The following is a 13,962-nucleotide window of genomic DNA, read 5'->3' on the forward strand; positions in this document are numbered from 1 at the left end:
TGAGTATTTCTGATCAAGTGCCCCATTTTTACACAGAACAGGAAGTATATCACAGTAAAATCTAAAATGAAAGGGGACAAGAAGGAGGGCATAAAAAAGGAAAAACAAACAACTAAACTGGTAGCACAGAAAACTTGAGTATTTTGCATCCACAGAGTATACAATATGATGACATGATAAAAGAAAAGGTTTTAGAAGTTAATAATTCTAATATTATCACCAGGGTACAAATACATTGGAATTTCACAAAAACAATTTGCTGTAGGTTACAGCCTTCTTAAAAATCATACAGCACTCAGTTGCTCTTCTATCATATGAAGCATATTTTGTGATTTCTATTAGGTCGTATCCAACATAAACTCTAAAATAGCCATAAAAACTGGTGGTTGCATGAGAAAGAATCTGAAGTAGATCACTAGACAGTCTTGTGATTAAACTCTATTAAGAGATATAAATTCTGTGTGTCATTAAGAGTTTCTTTCAGGAAAGGCTTCTACTCTGGCAGAGAAAAGACTAAAATGAAAAAGCAGTTCATCAAAGGAAGCTCATTTTGTTGGGAGCCAAAAGACCCATATATGGTGAGGCTGGAAAATGAATCAGTTTTACCATTTCATTGGCCCCACCACCAAGTTAAGCTACTACCATCAACAAAAGGCATAATGTTATCTCTTTGCTCGCTCTCTCCTGGACTGGAAAGCTCCCATCACAACAGACAAGAAATGTCAAAAACTGTAATCATCTGAAAGTACAGGGCTGATTTATAAACCCCACATGTGAACAATTTCATTGTAAAATCCTCCTGAACACTATTGTGTGCTGAATTGTGTCCCTCAAAAAAAAAAAAAAAAAAAAAAAAAAAAATACTAAAGTCCTAACTCCCAGTATTTCAGAATGTGACCTTATTTGGAGATAGGGCTTTTATAGAGGTAATAAAGTTAAAATGAGATCATTAGGGTGGGCCCTAATCCAATATGACTGATGATGTTCTTATAAAAAGGGAAATTTGGACATAGAGAGATGTATACACATAGAGGAAATGCCCTGTGAAGAAACTCAGGGAGAACCTAGCCATCTATAAGCCAAGGAGAGAGGCCTGGAACAGATCCTTCCCTCACAATCCTCAGAAGGAACCAACCCAGCCAACACCTTGATTTCAGACTTGTAGCCTCCCAAACTAGGAGGCAATACATTTCTATTGCTTAAGCCACCCAGTTTATCATACTTTGTTACAGCAGTGCTAGCAAATTAATACAGATTTGGCATCAGGAAGTGTTGCATTGCTGTGACCACAAAATGTGAAAGTGGCTTTGGAATTGGTAATAAGTAGAAGCTGGAAGGCTTTGAGATACATGATAGGAAAAGCCTATCTTGCCTTAAAGGAGAATGTTGCTGGTAAAATGAATGTTATGGGTGCTTCTTGGTGAGGCCTCAGATGGAAATAAGGAATACATTACTGGAAACTAGAGGAAAGGTAATCCTTGTCATAAAGTGATAAAAAACTTGACCAAATTGTATTCTGTTGATTAGAAGAGGTAAGTTGTAAGTGATAAACTTGCATATTTCATTGAAGAGATTTCTAAGCAACGTGTTGAATGTGCAGCATGGTGTCTCCTTGCTGCTTTTCCTGTAATACAAGAGGAGAGACATAAATTGAAGAAGCAAAAAGGAACTAGAAGTTGAGGATCTGGAAAATGTCCAGCCTACTAGCCTACTCATATTAAAAGGGTATATTCCAGAGAAAAGTCCAAGGGTATGGCTGAACCACCCTTTGCTAGAGACACTAGGCATGTGACTTGTAGACCCAATCAACCATCTCAGCATAAACAGTGCCAGCTTGGACTGAAGGGTACAGAGACAAGACAAGATAAAGGGAGGCTGAGTGACTTCAGGGATTCTACAGGCAGGAAACAGTCCAATAGAGCTATTTGGCTACACACTTATGTTAACCTCCAAGGAAAGGGAAGAATGACTCCAAAGGCAGTTCAGAGGCTGGTGGAGCATCCATTGCCATCACTGGCCCAGAGGGTGGGGCCACCTTCTTCATTTAACATGGCAAAACTAGCCTCGTTGTCATTCTTGGTACCCCCTCCTGACTTCCCTGCTTCTATAGCTTCACTTCCAGTAACCCAAGCTTAAAACTTGTCATCAGTGACCCCTTTCCTTTCATTCATATTCAATTAGGTCCCTGCTCCTGTTGACTCTTCTACTCTTCACAGATATTTATGTCATTGAAGATTGTACTTTTAGTAATAAAAAGCATTCTTAACTAGTTTTATGACATTGTGCTAGGAACTTTGTGCAGTTTATAGTTTTTAATCCTTATGACAGTGCCACGCAATAGGTAAGCTATTAATAGTCATTTCACAGAAAGGAAAACTGAAGCTCAAAGAGATACCAAATCACTATATTTGCCCCAATCACAAGGTGATGAAGTATCAGAGAAGGGACTTGAACGAGATCTTCCTCAGCCTTGAACCACACTCTTAACTGGCACACTGCCTCCTTTAAAAAATATTTCATCTTTCTTTCTTTCCATTCCCACTGTTACTGAACTAAGTTTTGTATCTGTCACATTTTTATTACTATACAAAATCCTTTTGTGTTTCTCATGAACTCCTATCTCTTCTCCTCCCAACCTGTATTTTAAAAATTCATCTAAAAAAAAAATCTAACTGTAAGTCATGCCTTAGCTCAAAATTTTTCTGTAACTTCTCATTGCATGTAGCCAAAATACCTTAGTCTGACATTTCACAGTATCTTTAGTCATCATGCCACCTGTTAAAATCTTGCCCATCCTAAATGCTCTTTATCTTTCAAATTTTTATCTGAACATAGAAAAATATTACTTAGAAAAAATACTCTTTCTCCTTGGAAGTTACTGTGATTTAAATGTTTGTTCTCTCCAAAACTCATGTTAAAATGTAATCCCCAATGTGGCATTGTTGATGGGGAATGTGTTACAAGAGATGATTGGGTCATGAAGGCTCTGTCCTCATGAAGAATTAATTCATTCATGGATTAATAGATTAATAAGTTATCAGGGGAGGGGAACTGGTGGCTTTATAAGAAGAGGAAGAAAGATCTGAGCTAGCACATTAGCACACTCAGCTCTCTCACCATGTGATGTCCTGCATCTCCTCGGGACTCTGTAGAAAATCCCCAGCAGCAAGAAGGCTCTCGCCAGATGTGGCCCCTCAACCTTTGACTCTCAGCCTTCATAATTTTGTAAAAAAATTATTTCTTTATAAATTACCTGGTTTCTGGTATTCTAAGCAATAGAAAACAGATACATAAAAGTCTATGATGTGTAATATTCATTCATATCAACTTCAGAATTAATATGTCAACCACTGAGACTGAAATCAGAATTCCCTCTCTCTCCCAGTGTTCTCTGTCCACCTGCCAATCATTCATCCTCTCTTGAAATCCTGATGCTGTCTTTGACTCCTGCTCCTTTTCACGTGTTATCTGCTGCTAAATCCTATTTTTTGTTCTGCCACTGAAGGGCTCTCAATCTATCCCTTCTTCTTCATTGTCATTTTCTTCATCCTCATTTATGCTCCCTGGACTTGAAAGCATAACAGAGCATAAGAGAACTACCACTAGATTAAATTTCTCCACAAAATAAGCAGAGATTGACAGGGCAGAGGGGCTGGGGGAAGAAGGAAGAGACACAGGAGAGAAATTTCCACAGCCTGCATGAAAGACTTAGGCCTAAGAGGGAGTGAAGAAGGAGAGAATAAAATCTGCACCAAATGGGGTGGAGGGATGGGGAGGAGAGGTGGTGATAGGAAGTGCTGACAGCTTAAAAATGAGGAAATCATGGAGAGGAGAAATAAGGGTAGGAAAAAGATAGTTGCTGCTACAAATCTATTCCTTTAATTTACTTTTGGAAGACCAGCAAAGTATGGCGTTCTTTTTAAAATTACACTCTGGCTGTTATATACTGTGCTTCTTTGACAGAGCTGTTGTCTTAAAACCAAGGAGAATAGTCTTTTCTAGCCCTGCATTCTCTATAACTCAGCTCTCAGTTGTCTACTAAAACTACCTCTGCTTGGCATGAGAGGCTCTGAACCAACAGCCCCAACCCACTATTCCTCAGCCAGCCTCTCCCACCCATGACAGTGCAACCCCAACAGCTTCCTCCTCCACATGGGTCTTTACCTGTGCTCTCCTCCCTCAGAAACTTCCAGTCTCCATTCCTGCCTCTCAAAATCCTCTCCATCTGGCAGGGTTTGGATGTTTTGTTTCCCCCAAACCTCATGATAAAATGTGATCCCCATTGTTGGAGGTGAGGCCCAGTGGCAGATGTTAGGGTCATGGGGGTGGATCCCTCACAAATGACTTGGTGTCATCCCTGCAGTAGTGAATGATAATGAGTTCACGAGAGATCTGCTTGTTTTAAAGATTCTGGGACCTTCTCCCTCCCTCTCTCTTTCTTCCTCTCTTGCCATGTGACATAAGTGCTTCCCCTTCTCCATCTGCCATGGTTGGAAGCTCCCTGAGATCACCACCTGAAGCAGATGCCAACATCATGCTTCTTGTATAGCCTGCAGAACTCTGAGCCAAAAGAAACCTCTTTTCTTTATGAATGACCCAGTCTCAGGCATTCTTTTATAGCAACACAAAAGGACTAACACACTATCCCTCAGGGTCTAAGGAAAAGGCTACTTTCATGACTCCCTCATCTGGAATTGCCCTTGTTCCATCCTTTGTGCACAAACAAGGCTTTGTATTTTGTCTTTTTAGCCCTGTTCCTTTTCTAATTATGCTTGTCTTGAAGTGGATTATTAGCTTATCTCAGTTCCTCAATAGAATGTACACAGCCTTAAAGGTAAGTGCTATGACTTGTTTATCTTGATGCACATAACTGAACATCTTACATAAAGTAGATACCCCACACAAATTTGCCAACTGAAGTGGCATTTCATCCCAATGACTTTTTTATTTTTCTTCTATTAAGCAATGAGGTGAGTTGTCCACAACGTTTTTGCGTGGGAAAGTTTCTCATGGAAAATTTTAGCCTCTTTGTTATAGATGAAGCATCAATTAAAAAGCACAAAGTGACACAGACTGAACCTAGAATATATCCTGGGGCCCAGACTAAAGAAGGAGACAAATTTAAAGTTGTACAAACCAACAGTGGGAGGACCATCTATACTTAGTGACTAGTCTGTCAGAGTGAAAAACCTCAAGTGGGTTGTAAATATAGGGTTGATTCTTTGGGGGATTTTTCTTCTATTTGCTGATTCAGCTCCTCCAATCAAGAGATTAGTTATTCAATTTTACTTAAGGCAGACTAAATCAACTGATTTCATGTTTATTCCTGATTTTTGTTTTTCTTACCTTGACTAAACTCTATGTTTTACAAAGCTTTTTAGTGATCAGAAATATGCTTTTATCCTTTTCTTTTCTTTTCTTTTCTTTTGACAATAGCTGTCTATTTCTTTGCTTATGGGCTTCTACAGAAATTCAAGTAATTTGTTAGAAAATATAATTTTTTTTGAATTTTCAGGAATCCACAGGACTCTTCTCTTCTGAAATTCTGGTTGATGATGTGAATGTGTTTTTTCCCAGTACTCAATAAGACCCCCTGTGAACACATGTCTGCACAACACGTAGAGGGGACACTGTTAGTACAAATGGTTGTTTGGCATTTTGTATTCCCAAATGTTCTAATGTAACTCTTTTTATGATCTCATTCTCTGTAACAAGAAGGAAATAGTGAAGGCATATCTTTTGAGGACTGCTCATCTCATGAAATCCATTCTACTCAGAGTTTAGTTAATTATGATGATTTTAAAAGGGGAAATTAGCAAAACAACAATGATTAAAGTTTCCCAAGCATTGATTGGGCATTTTTGGAAGGCTTCCTTCTAGAGCTACGTGATATGGTCATTAGGCTTTCAGAAGAATAACCGGAAGATTAGATGAAGCAGACCAGCACTGCCCCCAACCCACAATGAAGTTGTAGACTGAAAAAAGAAAGAAAAGAAAAACTGAAAATAAAGGGAAAAGAAGAGTCCTTTTCATTCTATCATATACTAACTATCAGCAACTTATGTTCTCCTTGAACAATTGCTGATTTTCCCACCCTTTCTCCATCTCTCTAAATAACAGTTTTCCAAACCGAAGACTCTGTTTTATGACAATTCATCCCCATTGCAGGCACCCATGTATGCACGCTCACACATTCATACACACACAAACACACAGTTTTTCTCATATTAGATTTGCAGAGAGGTCAGAGGCAAAGGAGGGGGAAGACTTAAAAAAAAAAAAACAACCTCCAGTAAGTTTGATCTAAACAAAATGGTTATTCAAATGGGTCCCCTACTAATTTTACAAAGATGCGTGATAATATCCAACATATGGCTTTAACTATGTTTTTTAATATTAGAAATTGAATGCACATTTTAAGACACAAGCTTTGCTGATATGCTGTTGATAATGTAAGAGAACTATTTTCCATTTGTTTCTAATTATCTTAAAGACAGCCTGGGGATCATTTACCCATGGTATAAGAGCACTCAGATAAGTCCACAGATGCAACAGGCAGGCATGTGTGTCAGCTACTGCATCAGGGCTGCATGAGGGTGACTTAGCTAAGACTATCCTCTTATGTCTGAAACCACTAGATACGGTTCCTAAGGTCAAGCAGTACTGAAAAATAAAATCCTTCCTTCGTCAGCATTACTAAGGTGTGGACTCTGGAGCCAGACTGCCCGGCACCACCATTTAAGTAACTGGGTGACCTTGGACAAGTTAGTTAACCTCTCTTTGCCTCAATTTCCTCATCTGAAAAATGGGGTTGTACCTACAACATATGGTCAGCATGAGGATGAAAGCACCTAGTATGGTGCCCAAAAGAGAGAAAGCATGCAATAATTGATCTGACTCCAGCTTAACTCCCTACTTCATCTCTCTTTGCCCAACTGCTTTCCCAGAATCTTGCCACCAAGGTTTCTTCAAACATGCTGTCCCTTGCCTCTCCTGGATTACTTTCTTCTTTCCTCCTGGCTAACCCACACTCCTCTGCCAGGTCTCGGTGCAGACTGTACTTCCTCCAGCCTGAGTTAGGTGGTCCTCACCTATGTACCCATAGCTGCCTGGGTTCCTTCTATTACTGTGTGTCTAACACAGCATTTTAATACTTATTGGTTTCCCACATTGGACTCCGAGGAAAAGACTGGATCTGTCTTGTTCATTGTTGCAATCCTACCTCATGAAAAAAGTGCTTTGTGCTGGAACTAACTGTATTTTTTCTTTGCAAAGCAGAAAAAAAGTCTTCCTCCTTTAGTGTACCCATCTAAAATAGGTAAAAATGCAGGGGAGGTATGTTTGCTTGAGAACATTTTTAATTTTAATCCTTCCTGAGATTTGGTGAGCCCTTTCAATCTGAAAATTCAGTGTTTCCTTGGTTCAGGGATTTATTCACACACTTGTACATACACATGCATGCACACCTGCAAGTATACATATGTGCACACACTTGTATTTATTACTTCATTTCTATTTTTCCTTTTTCTCCATTAGTAATGGTCATTGTTTGTTTATTGGAACTCTCGAATTTGTCTTCCTTGTCTCTTATTGCATCTTTTCACTCATGATCGTTATTTCTTTTGCTTCATTTCTTTGATATGTATTTGCAACAGTTCACCCATTTGATCTTATGGATTATTTGTTTCATTTTTCAGTGGTTGGATTCTCCTTTTTCCCTTCTACTAGTAAACTATTTTAATTTGGAAATTGTTGTTTTATTGTTTTCATCATTTCCTAAAACGTGGCTATAGCATTCTGAATTCTTTCTTGGTTTTTGTTTTTCAAAGTCTCTTTTACTTTTATTACACCTTCCCCATACATGGCAGCTTGGGCTCTCTTCTTTAAGTAATTGAAATTTCTTTGCCTGCTCCTACACTGAGTGGGTCCCTTAGTGCCATGTAGCTCAGGCTACTGGAGCCTGGGACAGTGCTAGACCGGCCGGCTGTGAGAGATGAGACTGGCATTTCTTCTCTAGCAGGCTAGTCATGAAGTGCCCGCAGCCAGCTAGGACCTCTGCACTGAGAGCTAGAGTCTCAGTCAGCAACTGCAGGATCTGCTTTCTCCTCCCCAGGCTCTGGTAGTGGCACTGGAAACATTGGCCCTCTGTACCAGCAACTCTCCTCCCCCAAATTCCTGCACTTCTTGAGGATCCCAGACCTCAGGAGATTGCTTCATACAACCTGAGTATATCCTGCAGGTTTGCCCAGAGGTAGATGACAGCTTTGGGCATGTGTCAAGGCTACCATTTTCCGTTATTTAATTTTAAAATTATCTGAGGGAATGAGGGTAGACAAGGCATAAAACAACCCCTTTCATATTAAAGAAATGTTTCTTACATTCAGAAAAGTTGAAATCCTCAAAGTTAAAATAACCAATTAAGAATAATTTTTCAGAAAAATACTATAAAATTAAAATTTCTCTGAAGTTTAATAAGATACCCTATAAGACACCCAAACTCATATGGAAAAAATTAGCCTCAAAGCTCAATGTACTCTTTGAAATATATCATGGCTGGCCTTGCAACACTGAATATAGAGGAAGTGTGGTGATTAAGAACATAGACTCCAGAATGCATTACATATTCTTTCATTACCTTAGTTTCCTCATCTGAAAAAGGCAGTTAATAAACTACCTACCATAGAGTTTTGTGAAGATGAATCAATATTTGAAAACTGCTTAGAATAGTATCTGGCATATCGTAAATGCTATAAAAATGTTTGTTAAATAAAATAAGTACAAAAGCTGTGAACACTATAGGGAATTTTTTATATCCAGGATATCGTTGTTGTTTTTTTGTTTTTCATCTTTTTAAAATACCTTTGCCTTCAAACTGGGCTCACTGCTGCCTATTTGAAAATGATTCCCTAACAGATGCTATAACAAGGACTGTGGCTTAGACAGTTCTGGAACGCCAAGAATTTCCAGTGAGAGGAAAGAAGTGGGAATTTTTTACTTTAAAATGTTTACTCAAGGCATATGTTTTTATTATAATTCATTTTCAACTTTATGGTAGAATAACAAAGTATTTCTATCAATTAGATATTAAAAATAGCCTGAAGATTTTCATGTTTCAGAGAACAGTACACCCACAAGACACGACAGAGGCCTGTTTCCTGGTGTGCCCATTTTTAAGCACACCCCACACATTCACACAGTTGCTCCACTAGATTCTAACAGAGATATATACACAAATGGACCATTTTGCTGTCTCTTTCCTAACTCTGCAGTCACAAGATGAAAAGAAGAGAAAATATGATCAGCATCTGAGCAATGTCAGAAATATCAAAAGTCCTATCAATTAAATAATTTTAGAATAAAAGTTACAAAAGCTAACGTTAATTGAGGCATCTTGATATGAACTTTCCATGCATTATTGCATTTGAGTTTCTGGTAGATAGGGTTCAATATTTTATTTCTCTGATTACCACTTAGAATCTTCTTGGTCTCTTAAGTTATCTGTATCTTTTTCATTCCTGAAGTCCAGGAAATAAAACTAAGCAAACTTAATTTAGTTTTAATAATTTTGATGAGCCAAATGCCAATGACAGAGGTTTGGGATAAAAATGTGTTTTTGATCTGTGTCGAGGGGGGATGTTAAGCAACACAGCATAAATGGTTGGCTATGAACCTCTGAATAAGCTTTAATCAGCTGTATAATTCACGCAAAACATTCAGCTTGATCCAGGCAACCAAAGACAATGTGGGATTTTATCCTACTTGATCTGCAGTGGAAGCATTGACTCATTATGTTTCTTGTCAACTTTCTATGTTGCTTAATGTCATGTAGAATCCAGTTCAAAGATAATCTTTTGGTAACATTTTTTAAGAGCAGCTGAAGCTCACGCATTTGAGAGAAAACAAATGAATGTGACATGCAGAGCCAGGGAGGAGGTCAAGTCAACTGCAAATTTGGATTTTCATATCTACACCATTGCCCAGGTCCTGACCCAACCTTCTGTCTCCCAATGGCAAAGAGAACCAGGGTGTTCTGCCTCCCATAACATGAGAAGCCACTCTTCTGTGTGAAATCCCCCATCAATTTTGCAGAGGTTTTCTGCCATTATCACACTCCAGGTAGGCAGTTGTCACGAAGCATTAGAGCCATGAGAGGCTGACAGCATAACTGCAGGCGAGCTCGGGGCTCAGTGCGGTCCAGCACCTGCCGCCTGCTCAGGCAGGAGTGTCCCCTGTCAAGACACAGCCTGGCAAGAGGCTTCAGGAATCACTTGTATCAGTGCCCTTCATTGACAGCACGCTGGAGGGCAGCCTGTCTAGCAAAAGCAGGACAGAAACCTTTGCCAGCCACCTGCCTGCCCCCATATGGTAGCCATTTAAAAACCCGTCACTTTTATAAAGAAACTCTCGAATTATTCATTCATCAAGCACAGTTTTGACTGGCCTGATTGCCTCAATGCACGATCACCTGGCTCTGTGATTTGCAGAGGCTTGTTTTCACAGGACTTCATTTGGGTGCCACTAAGGAAGAAATTGCCTAAATATAGCTGAGTGAGCAAATCAAGTCCATTCCACCTTATGGACTCTCACTGCTCCAAGGAGGGCATTCCTGGGGAGCAAGCGTGTTTTCACACACAAGTGGATTCCATCAACATGCCAGGAGCATCTCTCTCTCCGACAATGGAGGAAGTGTCTGAGGGAATCTTGCAATGTGATAACTTGTCTCCTCACTTTCCAGATCCCGAAGCAATAGGGAGGAGTTAATAGGGAAGGAGGCAGAGGGAATTTTTTTAAAAACCATAACCAAAAAATGAAAGACACCTGAGTATTCACTGGAGCTGTCAACAGATTCTAGAAAATTTAACAATGGAAATACACTTTAAATGGCCCAGAAATCCATTACTACTTGCATATATGTCAAAATTTTTACTAATAATTTTTTCTTTTAAATTACATTCATGAGAGAATATAAGTGTTTGGCAAGGTTTCAATGGATACGTTGAAATTTTCTTCCTGATTTGTTTCCATGTTTTCTGACTATCTCCCTCCACTATCATGTAAACTCCATGAGGTTAGTGGTCTTGTCACTGTCACTGTGCTCAGTAAATATTTAGTGGCCAAACTGGACAAATAAATGCAAAAAAGGATGGATGAATGAATGAATGAATGACACCTGGAATAAAGCACCAGATGTCTTATGATATGGCTTCTAAACTTTGTACAGAGTTTGTGATAGAAAAGATAGAGTGAAATCGGATTACAAGAATAATAAAGATTTTTAAATATTTTAAATTATTTTTGGCACATTTTGGTTAAAGATTTAGAATTTTAAAAAATAAGTTGCAATGATAAGGAGTGAATGAATGATCCAGGCACCTGACAGTTGAGCACAATTCTTGTTGCTGGAGCTTAAGATTCAATGTACATGCCCCACCTGCCAAAGGAGTGATTTTCAGAAGGCAGACTGGTGAGAATTTACATGCTGCCTTCTAAAATCAGCTACTGATCACTAGGTTTATTTTTCTTCTTTCTTTCTGCCAATCTCATCGTCCGTTCTTATTTCTCCAGCTGAAACCTGTGCTCAGATGCACTTCACCCTGAGGCTGTCCCATGAGATTGAGCTCCTTCTACCTAACTACCTCCGAGACCCTTAGCTCTACTTGGGTGTCCCACAGAATCTCAAATGCAACAGCCCCAAGCCTAGCTCCTGACCATCCCCCCACACTAGCTCCTCCCACTGTCAAGACACAGCCTGGCAAGCGGCTTCAGGAATCACTTGTATTGGTGCCCTTCGTTGACAGCACGCTGGAGGGCAGCCTGTGTCCTCCAGCTTAGTGAAGGGCGCCATGTGTTTGTCGTCATTCAATTCAGTCATCTGGAGACATCCCAGCACTCCTCTGAAATTTCACCTACCACACCACATCCAATCAATAATCAAGCCCCGTGGATTCTAAGTCTTTAACATCTCTCACTTCTATACTCTCCTCCCCTTCGCTACAACCACTAATTTAGTTCACGCTTTCATTATTCTCACAAGGATTATTGCAATAGTCTCTCAGTGGTTGCCCTGACTCCAGTTTTGCCTGGGTGATCTTTATGAAATGAGATAGTGCACAAGTTGCCCCACCTCTCCACCAGCTTGGCTTACACCTCTTCGTGGCTCCTTCTTGTCTCAAGAGATATGGCTGAGTTTCTGTAGTATGACCTATAAGAGCATTTGTGATCTAGACTTTGTTTCACCTCTCAGCAAGCCTCATCTTTTTCTTCTGTTTCAGCCATTTGAGCTGCACAGTTCTCGGTAGGTCATGTTGTTTCATTCAGGGGGCCTCAGCTCTCACTGATGCAGCTCCTAGTAATCCAACATGAAATTTCTTTTTTTTTTTTAACTTTTATGCTAAGTTCAGGGATACATGTGCAGGTTTGTTATGTAGGTACACTTGTGTCATAGGGGTTTGTTATGCAGATTATTTTGTCACCCAGGTACTAACCCTAGTACCCACTAGTTATTTTTCCTGATCCTCTCCCTCCTTCCACCTTCCATTCTCCAACAGGCCCTGTCTGTTGTTCCCCTCTACGTGTCCATGTGTTCTCATTGTTTAGCTCCTACTTATAAGTGAAAACATGCAGTATTTGCTTTTCTGTTCCTATGTCAGTTTGCTAAGGATAATGGCCTCTAGCTCCATCCATGTTTCTGCAAAGGACATGATCTCATTCTTTTTTATGCATAGTATTCCACGGTGCTGCATAGTATGCTGCATAGTATTCCACGGTGTATAGATATCACATTTTCTTTATCTAGTCTACCATTGACTGATTCCATGTCTTTGCTATTATGAATAGTGCTGCAATGAACATATGTATACATGTGTCTTTGATAGAACAATTTATATTCCTTTGGTACGTACCCAGTAATGGGATTGCTGGGTTAAACAGTAGTTCTCATTTTAGGTCTTTGGGGAATCACCACACTGTTTTTCTACAGTGGATGAACTAATTTACAATTCCTCCAGCAGTCTGTTACTGTTCCCTTTTTCTCCAACATGAAATTTCTGCCTCCATCACCAGATGAGTTAGGCCTTAAAAAAGGAAGGCAGTACTCCAAAGCTAAACTGTTTCTTCCCCAGATGCTGGAGTGAGAGAGGCAACAAAAGAGAGAGACTCCATTAGGACTATTTACTAAGAAACCCCACCCAACTCATTAACTCACTGAAGGGGTTAGTCTAAGATATTTTCCTTTAATTTTGGTGTGAGAAAGTATTGACCAGACCCTCATGATTTCTTGGCCTGGACAGAAAAATGCCTTTGGAACTGACCTATCTTCAGTCCTTTTTCTAATCTACTGTCCGCACTACTGTCAATCAACTTCCCAAACCTCAAATAGGTTAACACTATACCCCTGCTTAAACATCTTCAGCAGCTCCCATCTTCTGCCTGACTCCTGAAAATGTTTTTCATATCTCCCGATGCAGTGTATGGAACACTCCACAACTTCCTGCTGAATGCAATTATGTTAGCAACTTGTAGACTGGCCCAATTAAATGTTTACTATTTAAGTAAGAATAGACAGATGTAAAACAACAATAAACATTAGCCTGTCAGAGTCTGTCAATATGGTAACATGTTTTGGGAGGCAGTTAAAGCTGAAAGCATTACTTTTGCCTCTCCTAAATATTTAAGCAAAAAGTAGCTGGAAAACTATAGACTTTGAATGACATAGACCCTGGTTCAGTGCCTGGCCCTACCACCCATGTATGATCACATACACATGGCTTGCTCTCTGCAAGTCTTGATTCCTCATCTGTAAGTGGATATCATAATACCTACATCCTAATAGTTATGAGGACTAAGTGAGGTATTCTCATTTCAAAAGTAATCTAACTCACCTTCTCTAGTAACACAATATGCCCATCCAGTCTGATCACCTACCTCAAATTTAAAAGGTATTATAGTTTTTATTTAAAATTA

This window comes from Piliocolobus tephrosceles, chromosome 11 (genome assembly GCF_002776525.5).
Source record: "Piliocolobus tephrosceles isolate RC106 chromosome 11, ASM277652v3, whole genome shotgun sequence".
NCBI lineage: Eukaryota > Metazoa > Chordata > Mammalia > Primates > Cercopithecidae > Piliocolobus > Piliocolobus tephrosceles.